Here is an 18,117-nt window from a genome sequence, read left to right as displayed (position 1 = left end):
GGCCACCCTGCCTAAAGCTATCTACAAATTCAATGCAATCCCTATCAAAATACCAACAGTATTCTTCAATGAACTGGAACAAATAGTTCTAAAATTCATATGGAACCACCAAAGACCCTGAATAGCCAAAGCAGTCCTGAGAAGGAAGAATAAAGTAGGGGGGATCTCGTTACCCAACTTCAAGCTCTACTTCAAAGACACAGTAATCAAGACAATTTGGTACTGGCACAGACCAGTCTAACAGGATAGAGAGTCCAGATATTAACCCAAACATATATGGTCAATTAATATACGATAAAGGAGCCATGGACATACAATAGGGAAATGACAGCCTCTTCAACAGCTGGTGTTGTCACAACTGGACAGCTACATGTAAGAGAATGAAACTGGATCACTGTCTAACCCCATACACAAAAGTAAATTGAAAATGGATCAAATTCCTGAATGTAAGTCATGAAATCATAAAACTCTTAAAAAAAACATAGGCAAAAATCTCTTGGACATAAACATGAGCGACCTCTTCATGAACATATCTCCCTGGGCAAGGGAAACAAAAGCAAAAATGAACAAGTGGGACTATATCAAGCTGAAAAGCTTTTGTACAGCAAGGGACACCACCAATAGAACAAAAAGGCATTCTACTGTATGGGAGAATATATTCATAAATGACAGATCCAATAAAGGGTCGACATCGAAAATATTTAAAGAGCTCATGCACAGCCATGAACAAAAAGCAAATAATCCAATTAAAAAATGGGCAGAGGATCTGAACAGATAGTTCTCCAAAGAAGAAATTCAGATGGCCAACAGATACATGAAAAGATGCTCCACATCGCTAATCATCAGAGAAATGCAAATTAAAACTACAGTGAGATATCACCTCACACCGATAAGGATGGCCACCATCCAAAAGACAAACAACAACAAATGTTGGCGAGGTTGTGGAGAAAGGGGAACCCTCCTACACTGCTGGTGGGAATGTAAATTAGTTCAACCATTGTGGACAGCAATATGGAGGTTCCTCAAAAAGCTCAAAATAGAAATACCATTTGACCCAGGAATTCCCCTTTTAGGAATTTACCCTAAGAATGCAGCAGCCCAGTTTGAAAAAGACATATGCACCCCTATGTTTATCACAGCACTATTTACAATAGCCAAGAAATGAATGCAACCTAAGTGTCTATCAGTACATGAATGGATAAAGAAGATGTGGTACATACATGCAATGGAATATTATTCAGCCATAAGAAGAAAACAAATCCTACCATTTGCAACAACATGGATTGAGCTAGAGGGTATTATGGTCAGTGAAATAAGCCAAGTGGAGAAAGACAAGTACCAAATAATATCACTCATCTGTGGAGTATAAGAACAAAGGAAAAACTGAAGGAACAAAACAGCAGCAGACTCACAGACTCTAAGAATGGACTAACAGGTACCAAAGGGAAAGGGACTGGGCTGAATGGGTGGGAAGAGAGGGATAAGGGGGGGGGAAGAAAGGGGGCATTATGATTAGCATGTATAATCTGTGGGGGCACGGGGAGGGCTGTGCAACACAGAGAAGACAAGTAGTGATTCTCCAGCATCTTACTATGCTTATGGGCAGTGACTGTAATGGGGAATGAGCGGGGGCTTGGTGATGGGGGGAGTCTAGTAAGCATAATGTTCCTCAAGTAATTATAGATTAATGATACCAAAATAAAAATAATAAGATAAAATAAAAAATAAACTTTTTCCTAAATAAGCTGGGCCTTTGAGCAGGCTAAACTAAATCTTACAATGTTATGTTCTAATTGACACAGTGCAAACATAGGCTATGCTGAAATACTTTTCTTTATCTGGGGTGTATTCAAACTTCTAGACCAAGTTGTTCTTGGCTTTTTATTTTATTTTATTTTTTATTTTTTTGTGGTTGTGGTTATTTTATTTTATTTATTTTTTTATTAAGGTATTATTGACATACTCTCTTATGAAGGTTTCACATGAAAAAAACAATGTGGCTACTACACTTACCCATATTATCAAGTCCCCACCCATACCCCAATGCAGTCACTGTCCATCAGTGTAATAAGAGGCCACAGATTCACTATTTGCCCTCTCTCACTACACTGTCTTCCCCGTGACCCCTCACACCATGTGTACTAAACACAGTACCCCTCAATCCCCTTTTCCCTTCCTCCCCACCTGCCCTCCCACACCCCTCCGCTTTGGTAACCGCTAGTCCCTTCTTTGAATCTCTGAGTCTGCTGCTATTTTGTTCCTTCAGTTTTGCTTAGTTGTTATACTCCACAAATGAGGGAAATCATTTGGCACTTGTCTTTCTCAGCCTGGCTTATTTCACTGAGCATAATGTCCTCTAGCTCCATCCATGTTGCTGCAAATGGTAGGATTTGTTTCTTTCTTATGGCCGAATAGTATTCCATTGTGTATATGTACCACTTCTTCTTTATCCATCCATCTACTGACAGACACTTAGGTTGCTTCCATATCTTGGTTACTGTAAATAGTGCTGCGATAAACATAGGGGTGCATATGTCTTTTTGAATCTATGAAGTTGTATTCTTTGGGTAAATTCCAAGGAGTGGGATTCCCAGATCAAATAGTATTTCTATTTTTAGTTTTTTGAGGAACCACCATATTGCTTTCCACAATGGTTGAACTAGCTTGCATTCCCACCAGCAGTGTAGGAGGGTTCCCCTTTCTCTGCATCTTCGACAAGATTTGTTGTTCTTAGTCTTTTGGATGGTAGCCATCCTTACTGGTGTGAGGTGATATCTCATTGTGGTTTTAATTTGCATTTCCCTGATGATTAGTGATGTGGAGTATCTTTTCATGTGTCTGTTGGCCATCTGAGTTTCTTCTTTGGAGAATTGTCTTTTCATATCCTCTGCCTGGGTTTTTGCTTGGGTTATTTGCTTTTTGGGTGTTGAGGTGTGTGAGTTCTTTATATATTTTGGGTGTTAACCCCTTGTCGGATATGTTGTTTACAAATATATTCTCCCATACTGTAGGATGCCTTTTTGTTCTGTTGCTCCTGGCTTTTTAGTTCTAACTAATCTCACTGAAGAATGCTTATATTCCTTGTTTGATATTTTACTTTAGAGAATTAATGTGACTCTGGCTTTGCTTAATTGTTTAACATGGAGTTTCAGTAGGGGTCTTTTTCTGGAAGCCCTCATCCTATTCTAAGTCCATGGTCCCTGTCTCAGTAGCATGTGCTTTCAAATATATATACATTTTTCATGAGTATCTGCTTTATGTCATAAAGATAGAGTTTCTGAAAGATAAAAGATATTTAGAGGAATAAAATATATTTGTGTAAAAGAAACCGTTTTTTGTTTGTTTCTTCCCTATTTTGTATTTGCCAAATTAACAAAGACATAATATAAAGAAAGCAGGTATTCCTCAAAACATTCAAACAACACAGAAATGTTTAACAAACAGGACATTCCTCCTGGCTTACTTTCAATGGGAAAATAAATTGAATAATAAGATGTATTTTAAAATAAAAATAACAAAAAATCTTTAAAAAAAATTTTTTTAGGTTTTCTTTTTTTCTAAATTTTCTATAATGACATCTATTAATTTTATGTTGGAAAAGGTCTGTGATTAACCAAGTTTTTTTAACATAAAGCCACTGGCTTTTAGCAGCAGGTGGAGCAGTTCTGGCCTGACCTTGACCTCCAAGCGGCCCTAGACCCTTCATTCTGGCCCTGCTTTGCAGCTTCCTTGGCCCAGACCTGGCCCTGCCTCTCCTGTAGCCTTCAGGTGGCCTGCGCCACCTGCCAAGCTGCTCACCCAGTCCCCACCTTCAGTGTCCTTAGCCTTCAGGGCTCCCTTGTGAAACCAGGGTGTGGCAGAGGGCATGGTGCTTCCAGATTCCCTCTGAACTGGGGTCTTGAGGGTTGTTTTTAAGGTAAGCTTGTCCAACAAGCACAGTGTTTTTTGCTTTGATACAATGTTATAGACAAATAAAAATAAAGTTTTAAAAATAATTTTTTACTTAGGCTTTACATTAGGTAGAGTTCATTTTAAAGAAGGGGGCGGCCAGGTTCTGGGGGAGAGTGATGGAAATGGAGGAGTGGGTCAGATAGACCTCCCTAGCCACGCTGGAGTGGCCATGATGGGGTGACCTTGATCTTTGGCTGCCAGCTGCCACCTTGCAGATGGAAGAAGGAAACAAAGTTGCCACCAGCCTCCCAGTGACATGTCACTGGAAAACCTCCCCAGGCTGCCCCCATGGTCTGGGACCAAGGGTTTGGACGTTTTCTCCAGGGACTTGTTTTCTGACCCTTACCCCATCCGGCTTCTCTGCTGTGCTGTTCGCGGCACACTTCTGCGGTAATGCTCCCTCAGGGGCCAGTCAGGAGCCTCCTTGGTCCCTCTGCTGGCTGGTGGCTGCCATATAAGTCTTGCCTAAGATCCTTCCGCTTGAGAACCATTTTACATTATCAATTCTGAATTCCTATTTGAAAACAAGCAATTCATCCTGAAGTATAAAAATATACAATTGTGTAAAGTAGAGAAAAGCAGACAACCCCGCTGCCCCCACCACACCGCAAACGTCTCAAAACATCCACACACCCAGTACCTAAAGAGAACCAGTGCAACGCTTGGAGTATTTGTCTCTTGAAGTCTTCAAAATAAATTGCTGAGTTGTTTATATTATTATCACTGTTTTACACAGCTGTGTTCATTCTCTATATCAACTTTGATCCTTTTTAATAAAAACCATTTCAACAGAAACATTTTTTCACATTGTTGTGAATCCTGGCTCTGCTGTGACATTAGCTATGTAATTTGGGGCATGATACTTCACCTCACTGTGCCCAACTTCTTTACCTGCAAAACGGGGGTAACGCTGGTATTTACTTTATGGGACTCCCACAAGGATCCAATGAGCTAATGCAGGTAAAATGCTTTACCAACAGCCCAGGGCAATAAATGTTAATCATTTATCTATTGCTAGCATAGACACGGTTGATTTTATTTTCAGCAACTGTGGATAATGCAACGAAGACATTCCTGTGCCTGGAGCCTTGTCCATATTGAGAATTAATTCCTTAAGAGAGATTCCTGGAAGTAGAATTGCTAGACCAAACCGTCCAGACCTTCTTAATGTCTGATACAATTGCTATTGACACTGCTGCCAGGAAAGGAAGGATTCTGGTTTGATTTACTACTTACTTGTTTCTTTGCTTACTTATTAATTCCCAGCTTTGTTGAGATACAATTGACATATAACACTGTGTAAATTTAAAGTATGCAATGTGAGAATTTGATACATGTATACATTGTATACATGTTTATCATGGTAAGATGAGTGAATGCATCCTTCACTTCATGTAAGTACCATTTTGTTGTTGTTTTAGAGAATCCTGGCCTTTCATACACATCTGTCCTCAGCAGGACAGGACATGGAGCCCCTTTCCCCCACCCAACATAAACAACTTCAGGGGCTGTGAGTTTAGGAGCCTTCTTTCCCTGCCTGGAAGTCTGAAAAGGTGTCTTGACATTACACAGGGACCTATTAGAAGAACACTGAGATCTCAGTTTTACTCCTTGTAAAACCAGGGCAAGGATCTCGCCTGAAGGGTAGTGAGGAATAATCAGTGACTAACGGCTGGAGCTGACTTTTGGCTTGCTGGTCATAAAAGAACTTTGAGTTGCTCAGCCACTTTTGGATTTCTCAGGAAAAGTGATAACGCTAGGCCAAAGTTCATGCCTGTTGGCCAGGCCGCCTCCTCCTGCACACACAGGACTTGGGGAAAGAGGGGACGATCAAAGGCGGGTATCATGGCAGCCAAGTTCATGGGGGCTGGGGTCACCAGGGCAGGAGACATTCCCCACAGGCCCTCCCACGCATAACACCACAAGGAACATGCCCATGCTCTGTGAGATTACCACCTCACCCTGGACACAACTGCAGAGTACAGGATCTCCTCTACCCCACATTACGTGTGCTAATCCTAATGTCCCCTTTCTCCCCTTTTCCCTCCCTTCCCACCCATCCTCCCCAGGCCCTTTCCCTTTGGTAATGGTTAGTCCATACTTAGGTTCTGTGAGTCTGCTGCTCTTTTGTTCCTTCTGTTTTTTTTTTCCTTTGATCTTTTACTCCACAGATGAGTGAAATCATCTGATACTTGTCTTTCTCTGCCTGGCTTATTTCACTGAGCATAATACCCTCTAGCTCCATCCATGTTTTTGCAAATGGTGGGATTTGTTTTCTTCTTATGGCTGAATAATATTCCATTGTGTATATGTACCACATCTTCTTTATCCATTCATCTACTGATGGACACTTAGGTTGCTTCCATTTCTTGGCTATTGTAAATAGTGCTGCTATAAACATAGTGGTGCATATGTTTTTTTGAAACTGGGATCCTGCATTCTTAGGGTAAATTCCTAGGAATGGAATTCCTGGGTCAAATGGTATTTCTATTTTGAGTGTTTTGAGGAACCTCCATACTGCTGTCCACAATGGTTGAACTAACTTACATTCCCACCAACACTGTAGGAGGGTTCCCCTTTCTCCACAACCTCGCCAGCATTTGATGTTGTTTGTCTTTTGGATGGTAGCCATCCTTACTGGTGTGAGGTGATATCTCATTGTGGTTCTAATTTGCATTTCTCTGATGATTAGCGATGTGGAGCATCTTTTAATGTGTCTGTTGGCCATCTGAATTTCTTCTTTGGAGAACTGTCTGTTCAGCTCCTTTGCCCATTTTTTAACTGGATTACTTGCTTTTTGTTTGTTATGGTGCATGAGCTCTTTATATATTTTTCATGTCAATCCTTTATCAGATATGTCATTTACAGATATAGTCTCCCATACTGTAGGATGCCTTTTTGTTCTGTTGATGGTGTCCTTTGCCATACAGAAACTTTTTAGCTTGATGTAGTCCCATGAGTTCATTTTTGCTTTTGTTTCCCTTGCTTGAGGGGATGCATTCAGTAAGAAGTTGCTCATGCTTTATATTCAGGAGACTTTTGTCTATGTTGTCTTCTAAGAGTTTTATGGTTTTGCGATTTATAGTCAGGTCTCTGATCCATTTCGAGTTTACTTTTGTGTATGGGGTTACATAATGATCCAGTTTCATTCTCTTGCATGCAGCTGTCCAGTTTTGCTAACACCAGTTGTTGAAGAGGCTGTCATTTCCCCATTGTATGTCCATGGCTCCTTTATCATATATTAATTGACCATATATGTTGGGTTTACATCAGGTCTCTCTTGTCTGTTCCATTAGTCTATGGGTCTGTTCTTGTGCCATTACCAAATTGTCTTAATTACTGTGGCTTTGTAATAGAGCTTGAAGTTGGGGACCATAATCCCCCCAGCTTTATTCTTCCTTCTCAAAATTGCTTTGAATATTCGAGGTCTTTTGTGGTTCTATATGAATTTTAGAACGATTTTCTCTAGTTCATTGAAGAATGCTGGTTGGTAATTTGATAGGGATTGCATTGAATCTACAGATTGCTTTAGGCAGGACGGCCATTTTGATAATATTAATTCTTCCTATCCATGAGCATGGGATATGTTTCCATTTTCTTCTTTAATTTATCTCATGAGTATCTTGTTGTTTTCAGAGTATAGGTCTTTCACTTCCTTGGTTACGTTTATTCCTAGGTGTTTTATTTTTTTTGATGCAATTGTGAATGGAATGGTTTTCCTGATTTGTCTCTCTTCTTGTTCATTGTTAGTGTATAGGAATGCCACAGATTTCTGTGTATTAATTGTGTATCCTGCAAATTTCCTAAATTCAGATATTAGATCTAGCAGTTTGGGAGTGGAGTCTTTAGGGTTTTCTACCTACAATATCATATCATCTGCAAATAGTGACAGTTTGACTTCTCCTTTACCAATTTGGATGCCTTTTATTTCTTTGTTTTGTCTGATTGCCATGGCTAGGAACTCCAATACTATGTTGAATACAAGTAGGGAGAGTGGGCATCCCTGTCTGGTTCCTGATCTTAGGTTAAAAGCTTTCAGCTTCTCACTGTTAATTATAATGTTGACTGTAGGTTTGTCACAAATGGCCTTTATTATGTTGAGATAATTGCCCTATATATCCATTTTGTTGAGAGTTTTTATCATGAATGGATGTTAAATTTTGTCAAATGCTTTTTCAGCATCTATGGAGATGATCATGTGGTTTTTGTCCTTCTTTTTGTTGATACTGATGGATTTTCGAATGTTGTACCATCCTTGCATCCCTGAGATGAATCCCACTTGGTCATGGTGTATGATCCTCTTGATGTATTCTTGAATTTGGTTTGCTAATATTTTGTTGAGTATTTTTGCATCTATGTTCGTCAGGTCTATTGGTCTGTAATGTTCCTTTTTTTGTGGTGTCTTTGCCTGGTTTTGGTATTAGAGTGATGCTGGCTTCATAGTATGAGTTTGGAAGTATTCCCTCTTCTTGTACTCTTTGGAAAACCTTAAGGAAGATGGGTATTAGGTCTTCACTAAATGTTTGATGAAATCCAGGGTTTTCATTCTTAGGAAGGTTTTTGATTACCAGTTCAATTTTGTTGCTGGTAATTGGTCTATTCAGTCTGTTTCTTCCTTGGTCGGCCTTGGAAGGTTGTATTTTTCTAGAAAGTTGTCCATTTCTTCTAGGTTATCCAGTTTGTTGGCATATAATTTTTCATAGTATTCTCTTATAATTCTTTGTATTTCTGTGGTGTCCATAGTGATTTTTCCTTTCTCATTTCTGATTCTGTTAATGTGTGTAGACCCACTTTTTTTCTTGATAAGTCTGGGTAGAGGTAAATCTATTTTGTTTATTTTCTCAAAGAACCAGCTCTTCCTTTCATTGATTCTTTCTATTGTTTTAGTCTTCTCGATTTTATTTATTTCTGCTCTAATCTTGATTATGTCCCTCTTTGTATTGACTTTGGGCCTCATTTGTTTTTCTTTTTCTGGTTACATTAATTGTGAGTGTAGACTGCTTATATGGGATTGTTCTTCTTTCCTGAGGTATGCCTGTATTGCAATATACTTTCCTCTTAGCATGGTCTTCTCTGCATCCCACAGATTTTGTGGTGTTGAATTATTGTTGTCATTTGTATCCATATATCCATATAAATTTGAAGGAGGAAAAAAAGTTTCCATATATTGCTTGATCTTTGTTTTTTTTTTTTTTTTTTTGAGAGGGCATCTCTCATATTTATTGATCAAATGGTTGTTAACAACAATAAAATTCTCTATGGGGGGTTCAATGCTCAATGCACAGTCATTAATCCATCTCAAGCCTAGTTCTCTTCAGTCTCCAATCTTCTGAAGCATAACAAACAAGTTCTTACATGGTGAACAAATTCTTACATAGTGAATAAGTTCTTACATGGTGAACAGTACAAGGGCAGTCATCACAGAAACTTTCGGTTTTGATCATGCATTATGAACTATAAACAATCAGGTCAAATATGAATATTGGTTTGATTTTTATAGTTGATTTATATGTGGATCCCACATTTCTCCCTTTATTATTATTATTATTTTTATTTTTAATAAACTGCTGAAGTGGTAGGTAGATGCAAGATAAAGGTAGAAAACATAGTTTAGTGTTGTAAGAGAGCAATTGTAGATGATCAGGTGTGTGCCTGTAGACTATGTGCTAATCCGAGCTAGACAAGGGCAATAACACATCCATGGATGCAGAAGCTTTCTCTCAACATGGGGGGGGGGTGAGGTTCTAAGCTTCACCACTGTTGTTCCCCGATTTCTCACCTGATGGCCCCCCTGCGACTGTGCCTGTCTTAGGTTGTTCCTCCCTTGAGGAATCTTACCCGTCTCTGGCTAACCAGTCATCTTCCGGGGCCATACAGGGAAACGTAAAGTTGGTAAGTGAGAGAGAAGCCATATTGTTTGAAAAGGTTAGCTTTTTACTTCTTTGCAGATTTATGCCCTGTGGCTTCTATGCCCAGCACTTGTCTCGAGGTATCTTTACCACCTGGAGGAATTATGATACTCCGTAAATTCGATGTGAGGCATGAATTCTATTTAAGGGTTGTAATTAGGAAGGAAGAAGAAAAGCTATAGAGGTAGCATATGGAAGAAAACATGGGAGGATTGATTATTTCTTTGACATATCTTCTTGTAGAGTACCTTAAGCATGTATAGGTTTTAAACTACTAACTAATTTGCACACACATATTAACATAATAGGAATACGGTGACATAAACAAAGCAAATCTATAATTACCATCCGTCTCCAATGAAGCCAAGAAAACCAGTTAGGCACCCTCGGCATTTGTGAAAATTTGTATATGATATGATGGATATTGTCCAACTGTACTTGAACAGTCTGAGAAAAATCAGACAAATTAAAGCAACCCATTTCTGGGATCTGTTCACATCCCATATGTTCTTTTAACCGTAGATAGTCTATAGTCATAAGATTTTGGAGTGCTACACCTTGCACCCCTCCAAACTCCTGGTTGAGTTCCAACAGTACAGATCTGGTCAAATTCGTTGTCTCACTGTATGCACATGCCAGCCTAGACATCTCCCTCCTCATTCCAATGGCAAGTCCAGGAAACGGTGGGGTGGTCGCAGCCACAACCGCAGCATCGCCTGGATCCCTGTGGAGGCTTTTTGATGTTGATCTTTGTTTTTATTTGGTCATTGATCCATTAGTTATGTAGGAGCATGTTGTGAAGCCTCCATGTGTTTGTGGGATTTTTCATTTTCTTCGCTCAATTTATTTCTAGTTTCATACCTTTGTGGTCTGAGAAACTCGTTGGTACAATTTCAATCTTTTAAAATTTACTGAGGCTCTTTTTGTTGCCTAGTATATGATCTATTCTTGAAAATGTTCCATGTGTACTTGAGAAGTATGTGTATTCTGCTGCTTTTGGGTGTAGAGTTCTGTAGATGTCTGTTAGGTCCATCTGTTCTAATGTGTTCTTCAGTGCCTCTGTGTCCTTATTTATTTTCTGTCTGGTTCATCTGTCCTTCAGAGTGAGTGGAGTGTTGAAGTCTCCTAGAATGAATTTGCATTCTATTTCCCCTTTTAATTCGGTTAGTATTTGTTTCACATATGTAGGTTCTCCTGTGTTGGGAGCATAGATATTTATAACAGTTATATCTTCTTGTTGGAGTGACCCCTTTATCATTATGTAATGTCCTTCTTTATCTCTTGTGCCTTTCTTTGTTTTGAAGTCTATTTTGTCTTATGTAAGTACTGCAACTCCTACTTTTTTCTCTCTATTAGTTGCATGAAATATCTTTTTCCATCTCTTCACTTTTAGTCTGTGTATGTCTTTGGGTTTAAAGTGAGTCTCTTGTAGGCAGCATATAGATGGGTCTTGTTTTTTTATCCATTCAGTGACTCTATGTCCTTTTTTTTTTCTTTAGAAAAAAACGAGGTTTATTTCTTTAAATATAGGGAATCCATAGACATAGATTACAAAGACATTCAGGGACGCTATGTCTTTTGATTAGTGAATTCAGTCCCTTTACATTTAGGGTGATTATTGATAGGTATGTACTCTTTGCCATTGCAGGCTTTAGATTCGTGGTTACCAAAGTTCAAGGTTAACTTTCTTACTATCTACGAGTCTAACTTAACTCACTTAATATGCTATTACAAACACAATCTAAAGGTTCTTTCCTTTTTCTCCTCCTTTTTCTTTCTCCTGCATTCTTTATCTATTAGGTATCATATTCTGTACTCTTTGTCTATCCCTTGATTGACTTTGGGGATAGTTGATTTAATTTTGCATTTGCTTAGTAATTAGCTGTTCTACTTTCTTTACTGTGGTTTTATTACCTATGGTGACAGCTATTAAACCTAAGGAACACTTCCATCTATACCAGTCCCTCCAAAATATACTGTAGAGTTGGTTTGTGACAGGCAAATTCAGCTTTTGCTTATGTGGAAATTATTTAATCCTCCTTCAAATTTAAATGATATTCTTGCCAGATAAAGTAATCTTGGTTCGAGGCCCTTCTGCTTCATTGCATTAAATACATCATGCAACTCCCTTCTGACCTGTAAGGTTTCTGCTGAGAAGTCTGATGTTAGCCTGATGGGCTTTCCTTTGTATGTGATCTTATTTCTCTCTCTGGCTGCTTTTAGTAGTCTATCCTTTTCCTTGATCTTTGACATTTTAATTACTATATGTCTTGGTGTTGTCTTCCTTGGATCCCTTGTGTTGGGAGATCTGTGCATCTCCATGGCCTGAGACTCTATCTCCTTCCCCAGACTGGGGAAGTTCTCAGCAATTACCTCCTCAAAGACACTTTCTATCCCTTTTTTCTCTCTTCTTCTTCTTCTGGTACCCCTATAATGCAAATATTGTTCTGTTTGGATTTGTCACACAGTTCTCTCAATATTATTTCATTCTTAGAGATCCTTTTTTCTCTCTCTGCCTCAGCTTCTTTGTATTCCTCTTCTCTCATTTCTCTCATTTCTATTTCATTTATCATCTCCTCCACTTTATCTAGTCTGCTTTTAATATCCTCCATTGTGCTCTTCAATGATTGGATCTCTGACCGGTATTCATTCCTGAGTTCTTGGATATCTTTGCATACCTCCATGAGTATGTTAATGATTTTTATTTTGAACTCCCTTTAAGGAAGATTCATGTAGTCGATGTCATCTTTCTCAGGAGTTATAATTAGTTTTACTTTGAACCAAGTTCCTTTGGCATTTCATGTTTTTATATGGCACCCTCTAGTGTCCAGAAGCTCTACTCTCTGGAGCTCTCAGCCCCTGAAGCAATGTCGGGGTTGCAGGGGAGTGGTATTGGTGCCCGGTGGGAGGAAAGAGCTGTTTCCTGATTCCTGGCTGCTATGCCTGTCTCCACTGCGTGAACCAGTGGGCCCAGTACACAGGTATAAGCCTCTATGCTTTGCATTTGTAGTTGCTGTAGACAGATCTTCTCTCCTGCTGGCGTAACACCAGGGTAGGGTTTGCAGATTTGTGAACTGGCAGTAGGCTGCGTATCATGGAGGGGGTCCTTGGAGCTGTGTCGCCAGCCAGGGAGATAGAGCACCTAGAAATCATGAAAGCTTCCAACCCACTGGGCAGAGTGCACCTGGACAATTTTGTCTACCTGTCCTTTCTCCTGAGCAGTAAGCTCTGTGCAATCCTTGCCCCTTTTGCAGCCCTCTTGCTAAGGGCTTCCTTGTTAGGAGTTCTCTCAGACTGCCCACCTTTCTTTTATCCCAGAACAGCCAGATATGGATCCCTGCTTTCCACAAGCAGCTGAAATCTCAGTTTCTCCAGGAATTCCACTTGTATTAGCTTTCCAATCCCCAATCACGAGTGTATCATGAAAGCACCAGGAAATGTAGGTTTGTGCTCCCAGAGCAGATCTCTGGAGTTAGGTATGCAGCAGTCTCAGGCCTCTACCCCCTCCCTGCTCCATTTCTCTTCTCTGCCTGGTGAGCTGGGGTGAGGGAAGGGCTTGGGTCCCTCCAGGCCACAACTTTGGTACATTACTCTTTTCCATGAGGTCTTCTGTTTTCTCCAGGTTTATGCAGTCTGGCGCAGTCCTCTTTGCTGTTGCTCTTTCAGGATTAGTTGTATTGATTGAATTTTCATATTATATGCGGTTTTAGGAGGAAGCCTCTCTCAACTCTCACGCCACCATCTTTCAGCAATTATTTCTTCAAAGATACTCTCTGTCCCCTTCTCTCTCTTCTTTTTCTTCTGGTATCCCTATAGTGTGAATATTATTCTGTTTGGATTGGTCACACAGTTCTCTTAATAGTCTTTCATGCCTAGAGATCCTTTTATCTCTGTCTGCCTCAGCCTCTCTGTATTTCTATTCTCTGATTTTTATTCCATTAAATCTTGCACCTTGCACCTTGTCCAGTCTGCTCTTATGCCCTTCTATTGATTGTTTAATTTCTGTTACCTCCCCCTGGACATCACCCTTAGCTCTTGCATATTTCTCTGCAGTTCCATCATCATGGTTATGATTTTTATTTTGAATTATTTTTCTGGAAGATTGGTTAAATCTATCTCACCAGGCCCTCTCTCTGGGTTTGTCTGAATGATTTTTGACTGGACCAGATTCTTCTGCCTTTTCATGGTGATTGAAGTGGTCGTAGGCAGGTGGCACGTGTTTCAGCTGGGAGAACAAAGTCCCTTCCTGCTTGTTGGTTGCCTTGCCCTTCTCCACTGCCTGTGCCGTCTACCCGCACACCAGGAGGCAGCCTCTAGGATAATCTCCTGGGTTGCTATGGGTGGGGCTGCCCCCAGGCTAGCCTAGAGCACTGCTGGGGGTCGCAGCCACGTAGTTGCAGCCACTCCAGGTGTGTTCTCCTGTGAGAATGGTGCCCCTTCGTGTTGTCTGGACCTTACTCTGGCTTCTGCTGCCTGTGCCGGTTACCCGCACACTGGGAGGCAGTCTCTGGGATAATCGCCTGAGATGCTGTGGGTGGGCTGCCCTCGGGCTAGCCCAGAGCACTGTTGGGGTTTGCAGCTGCACCGGATGTGTTCTTCCGCAAGAACAGCACCCCTTCGTGTCGTCCGGACCTTGCTCTGGCCTCCGCTGCACACTGGGAGGAATCTGTATAGTTGCTGTGGGCAGGGCTGCTCTCTGGCTGCTTTGCTGCTGTGGCGGGTCAGCCGGTCCGCTTGCAGCACCAGTCAGAGGGGAACAAATGGCAGGCTGTTTATCACCGTGAGGGGCTTCAGGGCTGCTTTACTCCTCAGGGGGTTAGGGAACTGAAAGTTCCTCAAGATTACCAGCCTATTGGGCTGAGTGTGCTGGGACGGTTTTGTTCAGCTGTTGAGCCCTTGTCCCTTTAAGACTTTTAAAAAGTGCCAGCTTTATGGGCACCTCAAGCCTCGCGCCACGTCCCCGCCCCAGGCCGGTGCGGCCCTGGGTGTGGCCGGCAGTGTGATTGCGCTGGTCTCTGCAGGGAGCTGCACTTCGCACACAGGCTCCGCGTGCGAGCAGCCGCTGGGCGCCCTGAGGACCCAGGCTGCGCCTGGTCGGCACGGGCCGGAGCTCCCTCCAGTTGCTTTCCCTAGTTAATTTCTTTGGTAAACAAAATTGAAGGATGAGTGAACTGGAACAGTTGAGGCAGGAAGCTGAACAACTGCGGAATCAGATTCAGGATGCTAGGAAAGCGTGTAATGATGTGACACTTATTCAGATCACATCAAATATGGATTCCGTGGGTCGAATACAAATGCGAACAAGACGTACACTGAGAGGTCACCTAGCTAAAATCTATGCTATGCACTGGGGATATGATTCAAGGCTACTTGTCAGTGCTTCCCAAGATGGAAAATTAATTATTTGGGATAGCTATACAACAAATAAGATGCATGCTATTCCTTTGAGGTCCTCCTGGGTGATGACCTGTGCTTATGCTCCGTCTTGTGATTATGTTGCTTGTGGAGGACTGGACAACATCTGCTCTATATATAACTTAAAAACCAGAGAGGGAAACGTGAGAGTGAGCAGAGAGTTACCGGGTCACACAGGCTACTTGTCCTGCTGTCGTTTCTTAGATGACAGCCAAATTGTTACAAGTTCAGGAGATACAACTAGTGCATTATGAGACATTGAGACTGCTCAGCAGACCACCACATTCACCGGGCATTCTGGAGATGTGATGAGTCTTTCTCTGAGTCCTGACGTGAGGACTTTTGTTTCTGGTGCTTGTGATGCCTCTTCCAAATTATGGGATATTCGAGATGGAATATGTAGACAGTCTTTCACTGGACATGTGTCAGATATTAATGCTGTCATTTTTTTCCCTAATGGATATACCTTTGCCACTAGCTCTGATGACGCCAACTTCTCTTTTGTCCCAGGGGAGCCGGCTGCGGGGACCCGCTCTCAGTCTCCGTCTCAGACCATACCCTTCCACCACTCTAATATCCAGTTCACCACGCACTGTGTGTCTGCACTCCCGGTGTGGATGGCTAGGGCTGGCTATTTAGGGAGTGTCCCACTCCCTCCCCATTCTAACTCCTTTCCTCCCACCAGTGAGCTGGGGTGGGGGCAGCGCTCGGGTCCTGTCAGGTCACAGCTTTGTATCTTACCCCCTTTGTGAGATGCTAAGTTCTTGCAGATGTGGATGTAGCCTGGCTGTTGTACTGTATCCTGTGGTCTCTCTTTTAGGAATAGTTGTATTTTCAAAAATATATATGGTTTTTGGAAGAGATTTCCACTGCCCTACTCACAACCCCTTCTTGAGCTCCTAGGGTACAGTTTTGACACACAGAAGACTTAGAATGAGGTGAAGCTCAGCCCTGATTGTAGGGACTGATCAAAAACCATACTGTCCCTCCCCTCATTACCATGCAGCTACCCACCCACTCTTCTCCAAAGGACAGAATCAAAAGCCCCTGTACCTGGATCTGTGGAGCTAGCTACATGTTACCAAGCTCTCCAGAGGATTTTATCATCTAGCAAGTGTATAAAGGAAATACAAGAATCTACAAATGTAGATCTGCTCAGATCTCCCTGGGCTCAAAAACCTTCCGAGGCTCCCCACACTTTAAACTAAGCCCCAGCTCATGAGCGTGGCATTCTAGACATCAGGGCTCTTGCACAGACCTATTTCCCACCTTTACCCTCACTCGCCACCCCTGGAGCAGCTCCCCACAGGTCCTGGTGCCTTTGGAGCAGGCAACCTTATTCTTACTACTCTGATGACTTGGTGAAATCTTTCCCAACATGTAAAGCCCCACTCTGATGCTCCACCTCCAGGATGTTCATGCTTTCCTTGTTGATCTGTGTCTCATGTAACTTTGTCTCTTCAATGGATTAGAAAGCACATTTCCTTAAAGGTTGATTTCATTACCCTTTGGAGCCTAACTCTCCACTTTGACTGGTCACACAAACCTAATTCTTTGTCCTAAGAATGAACTCTGAAAATGTCTGAACCCTTGGTTAATCTTGCACATGAAATACTGGTTAAGGTCTGGAATGCAAAATCTCAGTGACAAAGGGGTCCCATACCTCATTCTCCAAGGGGCAGATGATGTACAAAGTAAGGCTGTAGATAAATTGACCCTGGACCAGCCAATGAATGTTTCCTTTCTTCTTTTTCTCCCACCCCATCCCTCCCTCTTTCTCTGCCTTCTTTTTTTTTTTTTTTATGTGGAATGCTAAGGCTTCTTCTTTTTTTCTTACATTTTTTAAATTAAGGTATCATAGATATACACTCTTATGAAGGTTTCACATGAAAAACATTGTGGTTACTACATTCACCCATGTTATCAAGTCCCCCCTATGCCCCATTGCAGTCACTGTCCATCAGTGCAGCAAGATGCCACAGATCCACTATGTGTCTTCTCTGTGCTACACTGTTCTCCCTGTGACCCCTGTACACCATGTGTACCAATCATAATACCCCTCAGTCCCCTTCTCCTTCCCTCCCCACCCGCCCTCCAACACGCCTCCCCTCTGGTAACCACTAGTCCCTTCTTGGAGTCTGTGAGTCTGCTGCTGTTTTGTTCCTTCAGTTTTGCTTCGTTGTTATACTCCACAAATGAGGGAAATCATTTGGTACTTGTCTTTCTCTGCCTGGCTTATTTCACTGAGCATAATGCCCTCCAGCTCCATCCATGTTGTTGCAAAAGTTGGGATTTGTTTCTTTCTTATTCTCTGCTTTCTTACTTCCTCATTCCTCCTTTCATTCTTCCCCCTTCCCACAGTCCACTCACCTTTTTCTATCTATATGTCTATATTTCTTTCCCTCATTCCACTTATCCACTCACCCTGCCCTCTTTCTTTCAACTATTCATCCTACTTTCCATCCAACCACCCATCCATCCATCCATCCATCCTTCTTTACTTCCATCTATCTACTCACCTTTCCTGACGGGCTCCCTTTTCTCACAGCCTCCCTTCATTTCTTTCCATTCTTCCTCATCCCTCCCATCTAGCCACTCATTCATTCATTTTTAGCATCTTTAGCACCAGACAGGGTTCAAACCACCCAAAATGGTTGAGCTTAAAGCAAGTGTGATAGGAAAAATCTTGTGTTGGGGTGGTGAAGAACCCTGATTTCTAATTCCCATTTCCTTTCCAGGAACCTAGTGTGAGCAATAGTGCTCACAAACTTTTATGGATTGCATGTGGTGGGCCAAGCATAGTGTTGGGAAAGAAAAAGATTTGGTCATTACTGTCAAGGAT

The 18,117-nt window shown here is 41.7% G+C and overlaps 1 pseudogene; it reads left to right on the top strand.

Annotated features, from left to right (window-relative positions):
- The first annotated feature begins 14,913 nt into the window (after positions 1-14,913).
- LOC118967565 (guanine nucleotide-binding protein subunit beta-4 pseudogene) lies at positions 14,914-16,346 on the top strand (annotated as a pseudogene).
- Positions 16,347-18,117: the final 1,771 nt, after the last annotated feature.

The sequence above is a fragment of the Manis javanica genome, chromosome 1, assembly GCF_040802235.1.
Source record: "Manis javanica isolate MJ-LG chromosome 1, MJ_LKY, whole genome shotgun sequence".
Taxonomy (NCBI): domain Eukaryota; kingdom Metazoa; phylum Chordata; class Mammalia; order Pholidota; family Manidae; genus Manis; species Manis javanica.
Note: the sequence above shows the minus strand (reverse complement) of the source record. Positions and strands in the feature narration are given on the sequence as shown.